The 16,599-nt window shown below is 31.5% G+C and overlaps 1 protein-coding gene across 17 annotated transcripts in view; it reads left to right on the top strand.

Annotated features, from left to right (window-relative positions):
* Tenm3 (teneurin transmembrane protein 3) overlaps window positions 1-16,599 on the top strand; it is a 2,554,979-nt gene that overhangs the window by 713,985 nt on the left and 1,824,395 nt on the right. For all 17 annotated transcript variants that reach the window (XM_087217023.1, XM_087217025.1, XM_087217024.1 and 14 more), the window contains exon 5: window positions 10,069-10,122. The gene's annotated coding sequence lies outside the window, so the exon portion shown is untranslated. The remainder of the gene's footprint in view (window positions 1-10,068; window positions 10,123-16,599) is intronic.

Below are 16,599 nucleotides of genomic sequence, written 5' to 3' on the forward strand. Positions count from 1 at the left end.
TTGATTTGAGGGACTTTAAATTAAAGCAAAAGCCATTAACAAAGATATATGAACTGGTTTTTGCCAGTAAAACCATATCTGTCTCCAATTACTGTGATAGTTTATATATTATTTCATTTCAATTTTTTGAAAAGCCCTTTATTTTGGATTATTTTTAGAGTGATTATAACTAGAGAGAGGAAAGTAAGTATATTAATAACATTCTTCCCATAACTGTACCTCATCTTCTTTCTACTGACTGAGGATGGGATGATGCAGATTCATATTTGAATTGCTTGGTAAACATTACCAAGCTTGTAGCTGATGAATTTGGATTTGGTTTCATCATAAATAGATGATGTTGGTCTGGGGATATAAATCAGTGCTACAGCACTGGCTTAACATTCAAGAGGCTCTGGGTTCATATTCCCAGGATAATGAATGGATGGATAGATAGATAGACAGACAGACAAACTGACAGATCCAGGCAGGTAGACAGATTGATAATACTGTGTATTCAGGGAATATCATACTAGGGCCACATGGACCAGATGTCCTCTATAATGATATAACTATACCACCACCTTTTTTTTTTTTTTTGGTACTGAGGATCAATCTTAGGACCTCACATTTGCCAGGCAGGTTCTATGCCACTCAGCTAAATCCCCAGCCCCACTTCCTCCTATTCTTTTTTTTTTTAATTTCCTCCTATTCTTGACACAATCTCTTACTGCTTCTCACGGTATGACTCACTTATATGTTCCAGCAATGTTTTTGTCACATGGTTTATATCTAAATAATGTCTTTTATCCAGAGTAAGTATATCATCAGACCCAGGAGTGTTATCTTTTAACAGTTATATTGGCTTTGAAAAATTATATTTACTTTCTGAGAGCACAATTTAAAATATTCTTTTTTTAAAAAATATTCTTAATAATATGTCAGTCTCTATTGACAGTGATAGATAAGGAAGAACTCACTGAACTCCCTTTCTGTAGTTAGAACAATCCCAGTGGAGGCATATGAGGAGCTATGTTTGCATTTTGGAGCTGAATTCTCAGGTATTGAAAATGTGGCATACACAGATACTGACTGTGACATAGTTTTCAATTTTGATACAGTTAAAGTTGATTTCTTTACAAATTCACAAGATTTTAGAAAGTTCATGTATACATTTATACCTTCAACAGGATAATTTACATTTTTATGTCAATTTTTATATAGCATTGACTTTTTTGTTTTAAATATAACCTGTTTGGATTGGGTGAATTGTTATTTGGCTTTGCTGTGATAATAATAAACTTTTTGGTTAAATCCTAAGTCAGAATGCATGCATTTCTCTTTAAAAACATTCTTATTTTAGAATGTTGTTTTGCTTTCTATTTTGTCATTTTTCTTTCAAAAGTTTCACATGCCACAAAATATTAAATTACCTTTTAATATTTTTTAAACTTCTTTTTTTTTTTTTTTTTCTGGGAATTGAACTCGAGACCTTGTACTTGTGAGGCTGGCAGCAGAACCACTGAACTAAATCCCTGGCCCTACCTTTTAATTTTTAAACCAGTTATAAAAATTATAAATTTGATTTGGAATTTTCCTTAGAATTAACTTTGATATCATTTAGGAAACTTGGTTAACAATACAATTTCAGTCCTTCAAAGTAGTATTTGGCCGGGGGCAGGGGGGCAGAGTTCAGTTCCAACAGGTTGCTGATTCTTCTGATACAGATATTCAATACGTTCAGTTTTAATTATGTGTCTAGAACACGTTCTAGGATACAGTGAAATCCCAGTGGTTGTTTTTATTATTCTAAAAATTATTTTTCTCTTTTCAGTTGTCAGTTCTGTCTTTCAGAGTTTATTCTTTTATCAGTTAATTATTGCAGCTAACTTTAATGGAGTTTCCCATGATATAAAAGTCATAAGCCTATAAAGCCAAGTCACAGTTTGGCTCTCACTTAGTTTTGAAAGTACAGGATCATTTTGTCAAATCTCCTTCATTTAGGATGAGGTGTTTGAGTTCCACGAAGTGTATTGGATTTACTTATGGTTTGACAAAGGATTTTTGTTCTTGATCAATGCCACATAGCTAAAAAGGAATGAGAGGGGAAATCTACACTATTGCTCTACATATTGGTGCCAACATTTAAGTTTAAAGGAACACTTTTGTGATTTTAAAATTATATTGGTAAAAGCCTAATGGTATTGAACAAATACTAACTTTGTGACAGGACTTGTTCTAAATGATTTACATTTATTTATATTTTCTTATTTAATATTCAGAACAACTGTGTAAGCAAGGAAAAGTATAATCTCTATAATATAATGATGAAGATGATGGTGTCACAGATTGTCTTGCCTAAATTTGTAAAGATAGGAAACAGCAAAGCAAGAATTCAAACATAAGTCATATTCTGGAGTACATGTAATTAGTATATGATCATCCTACTTCCCTGGTGGATAGGGATACTTGTTAAGCAGCCTCAATCATTAGAACCTCATTTGATTTAGTTCTAGATATTACTTCATTAATAAAGCACAGCATTATACACAAGCATTTTTGGATATTTTAATTAAAAGTCAGACATTTTTATTTTTCCTTCTATCTGAAAACAAAGTTATTACATGATATTATTTTGCATTAATTTTCATTCATTAATATTTTCACACCTTGTATGCAATTTATTATTTCATCGATATAGGTTCCATTATATATATAGATATATCACTGTAATAAATTTGATACCATCAGAATATAAACCACTACTTCTTCAAATATTTAATACTTTAAAAATTATACTGATATTTTGAGATGGATGTTAAGGTCATTCATTGAAAATTTACTATAGATTGTTGTGAACTATCCTCTTTCTTTACATTTCTCTTTTTAAATAGACGATATTAGGTTCATGGAGAAATTGAATAGAAAAAAAAGATTTCCCAAATACCTTCTGACCCACCCAAGCATAAGCTCATGTATTATCAACACCCCTCACAACAGTGGTATATTTGTTACACTAAATGAAACTACAGTCACACATCATTACTGTCCAAGGTTCATTGTTTACGTTAATTAGGATCCACCCTTGGTGGTGCACATTCTATGGGTTTGAACAAATGTATAATGATATATATCCATTATAGTAGCGTAAAACAGTTTTACTGTTCTAAAGTCTCTCTATGTATCACCTATTTATCCCTTCCTTCCTCCAACCTCTGGCAACCACTGATTTTTTTGTGTTATCTATAGTTTGCCCTTTTCAGAAAGTTATATATTGGGAATTGCACAGTATATAAACTCTTTAGATTGGATTCTTTTGATTAGTAGCAGGCATTTAAAGTTTCTCCATGTCTTTACATGGCTTGATGTCTCATTACTTTTTTTTTTTTATTTTGGAGGGTACTGGGGATCGAACTCAGGACTTTGTGCCTGTAAGGCAGGCGTGATGCCACAGAGCTAAATCCCCGACCCTACTCATTATTTTTTACTTATTTTTTGTGTGTGTGTGCCGAGGATCGAACTTGGGACCTTGCGCTTGCGAGGCAGGCGCCGTCCTACTCATTATTTTTTAATGCTGAAAAATATAACATTATGTGGATTTATCTTTGTTTATTTATGCTTTCATCTACTGAAAGTCCAATGGTCAATTCAAAATTTGGACAATAATGAAAAAAATTCCTATAAATATCAGTGTACAGTTTTTTATATCGATATAATTTTCAGCTCTTTTTTTTGTAAATAAAGGACCACAATTGTTGAACCATGTGGTAAAGATATATATACTTTTGCAAGAAAATAGTACTGTTTTTGGACCGATGCCCAAAGTAGCTGAACTTTTTGCATTTCTGTGGCAAGGAGCATTCTGGTCGTTCCACATCCTCAACAATGCTTGATGTTGTCAGTATTCTTGATTTTGGTTATTCTGATTGGTGTGTACTGATATCTCATTGTTTGATTTTTTATTTTTCTGATAACATATGAAGTGTGGAATCGTTTTACATATCTATTTGCCATCTTTACATCTTTTTTGATGAGTTTTCTGCTAAAATCCGTCCATGTATTAATGAGTTTATTTTTCTTATTGTTAAGCTTTCATAATTCATTTGATACATTGTTGAATATCAGTCCTGTATCAGATATATCTTTTTTTTTTTTTTTGGTACTGGGGATCGGACTCGGGTCCTTGCGCTTGTGCAGCAGGCAGGCAGAGAAACCCAGCCCCTCAGATACATCTTATACAAATATTTTCTTCCAGTATATAGATTGCCTTTTTATTCTCTTGCCAGTATCTTAGGCAGAACAGGACATTTTTACTTTTAGTAAAATACAGCTTAACAATTTTTTTTTTTATGCCTGGTTTCTGCTTTTGGTGCTGAATCTAAAAAGTTATTCTTTTGTATGTCTTCTAGGAGTTTTAGAGTTTTGGATTTTTTCATTAAGATCTATGTTTCATTTTCAGTCTATTTTTTATGAAGGGTTTAAGGTATTAGCACTAAGTTTAATTTTTTCCATGTTGATATCCAGTTGTTATGGGACTACTTAGAAAAAAACCAAAAAAAACAAAACTGTGTTTGCTCCATTGTCCACAGTGATAATATGTTAAATCAGTTGGTGGACTAATTTAGTTATTCCACACCTTTAATCCATGTTCACACACCCTAAATCCAACCACTGCTGAAAATCCCCACCTATTAGCTCACAAGGCTTGGGGGAAGGGGACATCTAGATACAAGCTACAACAAATGGTTAGTCTCTGTTAACCCTTTTATTACTTAAATTATGAGAGTTTTAAAAAAGGAATTATTGTTTTTATCATGGTTTTTGATGTTCCTTATAAGTGATAAGTAAAATAAAATCCTGAATTTGTATGTGAGGGATATCTTTCAAATACTATTAGCATTGTATATTTGAAATATATTACCTAGGAATTACCTAGGAATTCATAGTGTTCAAAACAAAGCAATTACAAACATAACACAATCAAAACCAAAAATATCCATCAGACCTGAGCATAATCTTATACAAAATAAAATAACTCATCCTGTTGTTAGGTATATTTGACACACTTTGTTCCATCACTTTCTCTGTTGATAAAACTGCATTCCCTTTGTGTCTGCTTTCATGTCTGGTGGACAGTGAACACACTTGTTAACTTTTGCACCTTGTTTCAGTAATTTAGCAGAAGGCAGGTATTCGGTAAATGTGATAGGAATTAAAAAATAAGGTAAGAAACAAGATAAGTGGAAGAGTAATATAAATGAATAAATTCAAGAAAATGGGCATGTTTTTGAATGAAGAATACTACATATTCTTAAAGAAACTTTATTATATATAACAGGATAGACACATTATTCTCTAACATTTCAACTCTTGTATCATTAACCATGCTAAAGCCAAACACATCTTTTTAATTATGAGAAGGAACCGACTAAATGAAAGTTATGTTTATCATCTATCTACTGTATCTAACATCTATATAGATTTTTGTATCCAACAACACCTAGAAAATTTTTAGTGTGAAAGTTATGTAAGCATTCAAATGATGAAGCTCAGAAAAAGAGATGGTTAAATTAGTAAAGAAAGTTATGGGGTAAAAAATCTTGATAAGTGATTCTGGACAAACAAAAACTTATAAAACAACATAGGGCCACGGGTTTGCTTCCTTTCTGAGTTACCACCTCATAGAAACTTTTTGGGAGGATTGCTTTTTCAATGTGCCATTCATATACCCCCATGCACTACATAGTGATGGAATTGGAGCTCCCTTTTTCCCACTTACTGGAGGTATCTATGGACTTCTCATAAACTCATGAGACTATTCCCTGCTCCCAAATCATAAGGTGCCTTTTTAAAATGGATTTCGTTAAATCTCTTTGGCATATGAGCCACATTAACTGAACTGAACTGAAGGTAAAAATGGCTTGATCTTTCCCTTTCTTTTTTTAGCGTACCGTAACCCACAAATGAATGTTTCAAGCACAACACCATTGACATTTTGGACCAGGACGTTCTTTATGTATGTATGTGGAGTAGAGGAAAGCTGCTCTGCATATTACAGGATATCATCAGCAGCATCTCTGTCTTCTATCCACTGAATGGCAATAGCACCTCCAGATTGTGATACCAATAAATGTCAAATGCCTCCCCAGGTGGGGGAAAAATTATCCCTAAGTAAGAATCATTGCCCTAGTAAAGATTATGCTCTTTTCCTCTCCTCATTCAATACAACAGTATCTAGTACTGTTCCTTGATTTATTTTCCAATATACTTGCTGTATTTGCCCTGATTCATTCCCATTCTTTCCCGGTTAGCACAGGAACGAATGCAAGGACAGGTTAGTTCTTCATTCAAGATCCAATCTCCAAAGATATTAACTCAATTACTTTGGCCTCATTAGCATAAAACTATTTCATAGGATTTTAGAACTGTAACTACTGGACACTAGAAAAAAAGATTAGTAAACAATTCAATAGATGATGGCAGAATATATGGTTAAAATACAATTATGTGGTATTAAAGTATAGCTTAAAGTGATGAAATATGTTACCCTTTTTTGCTGAAATCATAGGGCAAAATATTGATTAAAACCATTAAGGTTATATATGTATATTTTTCTTTACTGGATCAACCATATAGTTATTTCCAGCAAACCCTGCACCTGAAAATTACTATCTAAAGAAAATAGTCAAAATCTGGAAGTCCTCCCCCCACACATGAGATACTGAAGGAAATGAACATTGGGGTTTACATTTCTAAACCATTCTCCAACCACGTGGTGCAAGATAGGATTGTAAACTATGTCCACTTTCATGCAATCTATTTTAAGCCCCCAAGTTTGATGACAAAGAAGTTAATATGGCTTCCAATAGTGCCTAACTTGGCCTTAGGGAATAGATTATGCTGGGAGAACCTTGCTCATTATGGCTTATTTCATTGCATCAATCATGCAACAAATATTATAGAATTAAACAAGGGTTTATGAGACAAATATTATAGATCAATCTTCAGAAGCCAGCTCTACATGTAGCCAAAAATCCTCATTGGCAGAACAAAATTGAAATCCCTTAATGAATTCTGTTACCGTGGCAGCATACTGTCAAATTATGCACTAATAGCAAAAGAGCTAGAAAACCATACCAAGAAACCAGCATGTGTTTTGGCAGGCTAGAAACCAGGGTCTGGTGCTGAGCTTCCAAACATTCTAAAGTAGAGAACTGACATCCAAGTAAGCCAACATCCTTGTGTAAGCTCTCCAGGCTTTTGGATATTAATCCTAGAATAGCTCCTTGAAAATGAGAGGTTTTCATTTTTTTCCTTTTATCACTTTTTCTTACAAGGGTAATTAGCTATTAGTTGCTTTAACAATAAAAGGCACGCCAAAAGGGTAATGACTCTATCCAGGACTATAGTCACATTTTAGGGCACAGAGTTTTAATTTATGAGTCAATAACTATATTAAATCAATCTCTGTAATTAAAGTTGTGGGCAAGATTTAAAGGCAATTAGCATAATGCAAGGGTGACCAGACATAACTTAGGAGAATGAAGACATACAAGTTGTCTCTACAATTTATTTCTTCTCTCCTACATCTTTGTTGCAGCACTGTGTTTTGCAATCAGCTTCCTAATACTCTGGCACACACATTACAAACTTTACCAGAAACACTGCTCTGTTCTCCATTTCCTTTATTCTTATTTAAATCCAATATAGTATTTCCTCTCTTGAATTTCCCTTTTCTTTCCCAGGAATCAGATAATCCCTCTTCCCTCTCTTTTTTGTAAAGAAAGGAAAAATTATGAGATGAAGAAATGGATTTCAAACTTTGTTCCCTAAAAATATGAAGGTTCCATGGAGGTGGTTACTGAGCTCCAGGCAGGGAGGGGGATAAATGAGAGGAAATGATGGGCTCTCAAATTCTCATTCTGGCTCTTGTGATAGCCTTTTCCCAACAACATTTCATTTAAAGAAGAAAATATCGACAATTCCATATCGCTCATCAAGTAGAATACACACTGCTATCAGGTTGAGTGTGTCTATGTAGGGCATTTGACTAAAGGAAAAGAAATTGTGCTGAAAAATAAAACAGAGGGTTCTGGGCTCGTGATTATTCCTCCTTTTACCACCTCAAATACAACCCAAATTGAAAAATTGTAAAGTACTTATTTTTCTCCTATTTCATAGTAACTTCTTCTCTTTAAATTCTTCTAGCAAGATTTAACAATATCCAAAGCATGTATAATAGAGTATTTCCATTGAATAAAGAAAAAATAGAAAATGCTAAAGATGTAATTAAATAGTGAAAATAAGAAACTAAAAATTATCTAAAATAATATATCTATTTTTACTCAAAGTTTATGTATCATAATTTCTATGGCTAAATTTTTTAGGAGAAAAATAACATCTCTTTTAATCTTAAGAATATTTTGACTTGGGGCAATTCATTCTTAAAACAAAAATGTACTAAATTTTGTAGATTGTAAAAAGATGAAAATTTAATTATAAAATTTAAAAATATATTTCTAACAGAAACATTTTGAACTCAGTCCTATATTGATAAAATAAATTCTGGGATTTATAGGAACTGATGTTAAAGAGTAACACTACTTCACATCAATATTAAAGAGCACAATTTATCATTATTTTTATCCATATTTGCTGATTAATCTTAAATTAACTGCTATTAAATAAGTTTTAAAATAAAAGGTTTGATAGTGTCTTTTCTATTTACCTTGACATTACTTTCTTCATCAAATAACTTCATCTGAATGTTTTTCCCTATATGAAGAAAACTATTACTTCAAGTAATTATAAAAACTTAAAACATTTTCTTTTCTTTTAAAAATATTGTATTCTTCAAATCTAAAAGTGACTTAAACAAATCTTATTATAATAGAAAAATATGTAAAACTATATTTTAGGTTATACTGTGCCAGTAGATTTTGACTATAAAAGGAAGAAAAAAAAATAAGCAGCTTATTAAATAATGTACTTCCAATTTGGTATCGCAGCCTATTTTCCTACTATATTAAGCAGGACCTATTTTGGCCTGATACAGCTTTAAAGACTGATATCAAGCATATTATTGGAAAAATATTTAAATAACCCCCTTGTACTTTTAATGTTGCCTGGAAGAAGAAAAGAAATCAAATTAGGTAAGCCAACAAAATAGAAATGTATAATCATAATAACGTAACACTTAAATCTAAATCAAGTTTTAGTGTAGAGTATATTTTTAGATATTTTCATAGAAATAAAAAATACTGTCTCATTAAGAGCAAAACTTTGTCTCATTAAGACATTTTCAGATGATTTTATTTGTGCTTATAGATATTTAATTCACACTATATCAATTCTTTCAATGTTTGGTGCATTCCAACTATGAACAGTAAAATTACCATTTAAGAAATAATGCAAGAATGCAACTCTTCTAATAATATTTGCCCCAGTGAGCTGGGTAATTCTTGTAAATTAGTCTTTTGGTCTGAGAGATTTAGATAATTACTTAATTCTGTACTTCAGGTTTAATATTCAGATACTACTCAACTGTAATCACATGATAAATGATTTCTTTCTTTAGTAAATTAAATAAATATTGAGCAAAACATTGTATTTGATCCATATATGGAATTATATACTCCCCCATTTTTCAGAAATTGTCTCTAATTTTTTCTTATTTTCAAATTTGTTTGGTAGATCAAGAAAGATTTATTAAATCAAAGAGTTTTTAGTAAACATAAGTGTCTACTCAGAATGAAATTAAAATTATTCTTTATTCATTCAATATAAACAATGATCACATTACCTTAAATATGGGGGAAAATCAATACATTGTTCATTGCAGCTGGGGTGTTATTGTAATTAAAATTTTCTTTTTCATTTTCAGAAGTATTTTTAACTTACGGAAAAATTGAGAAGTAATTTTCACTTACCCGCTTCAAATTTTTATTCATGAAAAAACTAAAGCCAGAATATTATGGTGCCAATACCATAGTTCTTATTTATGAACTTAAAAAAATGGTATTAGCTATTGCAATTTAGAGTTTATTGTGTTTTACATTAACATACTCATGTTTTGTGACTTTTTAACAGGCAATAACTTCAAATCTCATGGTGGATACAGATTTTTGCTGCAAGGAAATAACTGTAAGTGTTTATGTACATGCAATAACTTTTAAAAACTGTAATATTTTAATATTTAGTGTTCCATTATTGCTTAAATCCATGAAATATTAATATGATTACTTAAATTTGTTCCTCTATTTTGTAATTTTGATAATACATATTCACTGTAATGGTATGAGTATTTCTCATAGAATTCTAATAGATTAAAACCAAATCATTTTACTATTGAAATCTAAGCCATGACCATCTTTACACTTTGCTTACTCTTTATGCTATGAATTTCATTTGTACAAATACAATATTCACTTTCTCTTTGATGAGCTGATTATTTAGAGTCTTGGTTTTCTATGTGTAATTATTTGAAAACTGATAAATTTTGGAGTGTGGATCAGTTATTTTGGATGCTAATTTTACTTGGAGCAACTCATCTTTAATAATGTTACATGTTAAATATTTTTCATATAAATGTGAACTATGTTATACTCAGAAATAGTGAGAGGACATTTTTCTACCAGATGGAACTTAATGACAAAGTAGGATGGAGCATCTTCTTAGTTTTTCTGCCTTGTAATTTTCATAATGGTTTAAATCTGTTTATTTCAAATTTGAACATAAGTAAATTTGTTTTACCTGCCATCCTGATTATCTTTGTCCCTTTCTGTATATTCATGGAATTATTTGAGGATGATCTCTATTCCAAATTGAATAGGGTGGTATCAGCCTGGTGCAGGTTCTTTGGTTATCCAGGAATTAAGACATGAGCTAATAAATGTAAGAACAAACAATTCACTTGCAGAGGCATCTATCTCACTGAAACTTTTAGAGACACAAAAATGCTCTCCAAATGATAAATTTTTGATTTTATAAATAGCTCAGATTTGTGCCACATTATCTCCTCCAGTAGATTTCTGCTGTGTTGTTCAATTTGAGCAGGGTTTGTTCTACTCCGTGTTTCTTTCTGATGCCTCCTCTGGATGTGGTCTTGACTCAACAGTTGATCTATTTGACAATCAATATACTTGTTCTATAATCTTCAAATTGACATGCCCTTCCCAGTCAATTACAGTATCTTTCTTGAGTGCAATAAACTAAATATTTTTCACTTTGGGAATTCCGATCTTGTTTTTTTGTTAATAGTTGGAGAGAAAGGTGTTAGTGAATAAACTATTAGGATTTGTATAAAATATTAGCTGATACTAGCACTGTGTGATAATCTAAACATGAAGCAAAATTATTCATGAAATATATCGAACTATTTCTGTCTTATTATGGATGGGAAAGAGGAAGTAGATCAGATAAAATTCCTTTATAAATAAGAACTATGGAATACTCATTTTCTTATATAGTAACCAAGCAGAGAACACTAGTTGAATATTTGCTAAGCGACACTTTAACCTATTTAGTTCAAATTGTCTGTCACTTAGAAAATGTTTCATATACTTTAATTTTTAAATCATGTTTACTGTTTCCACAAACAATAAAATATAGATATGTATATATACGGTGTCATAGAAAGTACATTTCTGTTTTTATAAGTATATTAGATATATATTTATGTAAATATATTCATATAAATATCTATTTATCTATCTATTTAAAATCACATATTCTTAGGACCCAGAATATGAAGCTATACATACAGAATTTCATTTATCTTTGGGTTATTCTATGTTAATTTTATCTCTACCTTCTCAGCCTTAGTGTGCCTTTTATTCATAGATTTAGCAGCTCTTGAGGAACAAGGTACATAGACTTAGATATCAGAGATTTAGAGAAGATTTTGTTCTTGTTTTCTAGTTGCTCACAAGTTGCTAAAGTTAATACAAGCATTTAGCAACTATTTCCATTCATTATGATAGGAGTTGTGATACAAGTCAGGATATAGCACTTAAGAAATAAGGGGTGGGTATCCAGTTATTCCTTGGGAAATAAAGCAGTATTTTCTGCAGAAGTATTTCTTACACCACAGTAAGTACAGGTAATAGCTACCTTGTCAGAGTAAGGTAATAAGCCCAGAGCCTTACTCTAAGGTCTTTGTTCTTAGCCTCTTTTATTGTATGGTAAGAAAGGGCCTCTCCCACTTGAGAGTTGTTATAACTTGACTGGCTATTTTAGGCTCTTAGACCCCAGATTGGGCCACAAGTTTTATTTACTTTTAAATTATATAAACAGAGCAAGTATGTTATCCAAAATATTAAATTTTCTTACATTTTACAAAAGAAAAAGAAACTGAAGTAAAACTGTAGGAATGATGAACTTCAGATAAATGTTTCTTCAAAACAAAATACAGGCACATTCTTAGATAAGCTTCCTTTGGTCTCTTTGTTTTCTCAACGTGATAATTGTGAAATTTATAGCAGAGCCTCACATTCAAGGCCGAGTTAGCAAAAAAAGGATATATGTGCAATTTAGTGTATACATATGGTGCGAGAATAAAATATGTATATATATTTATATATAGGTGTGTGAGTACCCAGGTGTGATATATGTTTTATACACTAAGTAAAGTGGGTTTTTTAATAATGTAGCTCCCCTACCAACTTTGTCTACTTTGTACTTATCTGGAGGTGGAGGAGGAGGGAACTGGGGCCCTGGCACTGATGTGAGTCAGGTTGCTTTTCAGTTCTGTTTATTTTTCTTACCTACTCTCTCTAGCAGGAGTTTAACTCTTTATTTGCCAGAAATCCCGCTTAAGACCCTTAATTTTCCCTGCCTGTCCCCCAACTTTCTCTACAGTAGGAGATCGGTTATTTATTTTAGATTAACTGTCTTGTTTGAATAAACAAATTTATATGATAATTATTGAACGAATTGCCCCTGGAAATGAGACCAAATTGAAAAAGAAGAGAGGCAAATTTTAAAATAAATAGTTGCAAGAGCAGAAAGATTTAATTCAGAGGCCTCCTCTACTCTTATTCCCTGGAGGTATCAGAAATGATAGAGCCCAATTCAAAACTCTGGGAAAACCAATTGGCTATAATTTGTATGACCCTTTGTTCTATCTCCTAAATACTGTCGAAAACAGTACGAGTAGGCTCATATGACCATTAAAGTTTATAAAATTAAATACATTTACAAATTTATATCCCCATTTGCCTTTATCATATTTCCATTGGTAGAAAAATGTGTCAAGTGGCTGGCTACTCAGTTGGACAGCATAGATATTTCCAAAAGTCATACTAGACAACAAAATTCCAAATGTGTAGAGAACTTGTAAACGAATACAATTTTGACAGAAAATTAAACCCAAAACTGCTGGTAAAGTTACTCCCCGGTTCATGGACATAATTCATTCCACTCTTCTGGAAAAGATGGCTACATTCATGGTCTCATAGGAAAGATGTCTGCAGTTGTGTTCATCATCTGATGTAGAGTTTGCAAAGTTTGGAGTATTTTGCCAAATGTTACTGTACTCATAGTTTCTTAACACTTTTGTAAATAAAAAGACTTAGTCATATTGCTATTTCATTGTTAGTCTAATAAATAATACTTGAATTTGATAAAATGATAAACATTTTTAGTCTCCAAATTCATAATTCAAGCATTTTTCTTTTCTACCAGTAATAGACTTAACTAAAAGCTTCACTGGCTCTCATTGAATAACTGACAAAAAGCCCACAGAAGCAAATCACAGGGTCCACTAGAGGAAAAGACAATTTTTCTTAAAACATCTTATTTTCTAAATGCTTTTTAAGAAACTGGGTTTCTATTTTTAATTTATTACTAAATATCATTGATGCCAGTTCTCACTAAAAGATGATAACATTTGGAATTAAAGAATCTTATTAGAGTCCAATTTTCAGAGCTCAATGTGTGAAATATAGTTCACTGCCTCTGACCTCTTAAAATGTTTGAGACAAAAAAAGGAGTCTTTAATAATAGTGTTACCAAATTATAGGCTATATTATTTCTGAGGGAAATATACTTTGATCTTAGAGGGAAAAATAAAGTTGCTCTCTAGTTTAATTGCACACAAACTTAGTTCATTAATTGTGGTCTGTAGGTTAAGGGAAATTTCACACTTTGTTGCATGTTCATTATAAACAGGGTATTTGATCTTCCTTTACTATTATTTGCAAATGAGATAAGGGAGTGCAGAAATCAGTGGAAAATAATGTAGAAAAAAAGAGGTGAATACCTAGAGTTAACTTATAACTTGAGCTTTGACCTAGTTTTTACAGAACTATCTCCATGATATTATTTACTGGCTATAAATTATTTGCATCTAGGAGTTTATCAAACACTATAAATTTTTATATGCATCACATGTTCTTTTAGACCAAACAAGTCTACATGATACTCTATCTTCTAAGTGTATACAAGTTTATCAGTTGATTTATCTAATTCAACTTTAATGATCAAAACTTAATTTTACATCCCTTGGGACACACCTATAATCCCAGCACTCTGGAAGTTGAGACAGAAGGATCACTGTAAGTTTGAGACCAGCCTGGGATACATAGTGAGTTCAAGACCAGTGTGAACTACACAGCGAGATCCTCTCAAAAAAAAAAAATTTACATCCCTTCATTCAAAAAATATCTTCATTGTATGTTTTCATGCCTATACATTTTCTTCATATGCAAGTTAATCTAAAGCATCATTGTTTTTATCATATCCCCCCTCAGTTTTTAAAAAAAATCTTTCAGTTTACACATTTAGCCTACAGAATTAAAATTTTCCTTTAATCTAGTATTCAAAGCCTTTCTAATCAGTCCTGGTCCACAATAACTTATACCCAGTGAATTGAACTATGTTTTCATTGTTCTATCTCTTCTCTACTTGCTAATGAACTTGCCCCTCTAAGTGTCTTCCCTATGTCCTTGTTTAGTTTTGTGTTTCTACCTCAAAATCATCCTTTAAACCACGTTTTTAGGTAACCATAGTCTCTAGTGGCCTAAATCCCATCTAAATTTTGCCACTATTCCTCACTTTCATAGAGTTAATTCCATATGTACATATCATCCCTTGTGATCATTCTTAAAATAAAATTTAATTAATGATCAAGACTTATTTAAGTCTATTACTCTTGTCCCTCTTAGCTTGCTTGGGGGCAATTGTCATAAAATAAACTTATAAGATAATATTAGTGAGGGTGAACTTGATTTGATGATTGAGAATTCAAAGAATCTTACACTGCATGGTTTGGCAGCTCACTGATTCATACTGAACTTAGAATCAATAAATATAGATAAAATTAACAAAATATTATCATTCTTTTCATTGTGTTTAAGAGTGCTGGAACAATGGATTTTCTTTTTTGTATCTCAAAGGAGCTCTAAATTCCATAAATATTGATACACTCTTAGGTCTATAGATCTTTCCAAAATAACAGTATATTCAAGCAGTTATCTTTGAAGAGATTATAGATTTTGATTTACCTGCCTATAAATATTAAATCTGAAGTAAGGAATATGATATCTGTGTTAATTTACAATAAATTTCTCATTCAGTAAAAATGAAAACAACTTTATTAGTAAATTTTTTAAAACTTGGTTTTTCAGTTAAGAATAACCGGAGAAAATTAAGACCCGAAGGAAGTACTTTAAAGAATTTTATATTTGCATTTAAAAAGAAGTTAAGTAATGTAAGAATTCCTCAGAGACCCTTCCAAACAAAAAATATCTCTTTTAGATACATCTACTTTGAAGAAATACAGAAATTTGAAATTTTTAATGACTACTTTGGTGTTTTTCTGAAAGTGCACCTAAAAGATACAACTAATTACCAAGCCATCTCATATAATCATTAAATAATTTTATCTTAAGTTTTCCCTTTGAGTATTAAATGATCTTTATGGAATAGAATCATGGTGGTCAAGTTGTGACAGAAGAATGAAAAAAATTGTGCAATAGAAGAACTTCGGGTCTGGGAACAAAACTAGCATGAAGAATGCTCAGTGTTAGCTATTGAATTTATTAAGGAATTTCCAAAATATAAATGGAGAGAGCATCAAGGACAGGTTTTGATTAATACCAGTTATTTGACATTTGATTCAGGATATGAATTCTGAATAATAAAATCTTTAAGGTCTGTATGCCAAAGTGTGTTGGCTGCATTTGGCCATCCAAATTATAATACAATAATCAGTTTTATTTATTCCTTAAATGACTATATGTGAAAGTTAATTTGATTCAGTGTTTGTGAGAATTGTACACATTCTATTTTATATTCATTACTTCAAAGTATAACTTCAAATTGAAACCAAAACTTTTCCCCTTAAATATGTTGGCTGAGTTTAATGGCACATTTGGAACTTTATTAAAGCTTTTTAAAAAGTACTTTGGTTATTTGAATTAGAGAATGTTCTGTTATTATTTGGTGAGTGGATTGAACCCATGTAGATTAGGGGACAGACAAAATCATTGGCTGGGATAAGGTAAAACCCATTTCTACTTAGGGTCAGTGCAGTTATATATCCATGAGCAAAATGACAAACTGAAATCAGTAATGGAGCTTGATCATTAGGTCAAAAGTAGGACACTTAATTTTCACTAT

This window comes from Heterocephalus glaber, unplaced genomic scaffold, assembly GCF_053883595.1.
Source record: "Heterocephalus glaber isolate CG9 unplaced genomic scaffold, H.glaber_assembly_v1.0 deba00001461, whole genome shotgun sequence".
Taxonomy (NCBI): Eukaryota; Metazoa; Chordata; class Mammalia; order Rodentia; family Bathyergidae; genus Heterocephalus; species Heterocephalus glaber.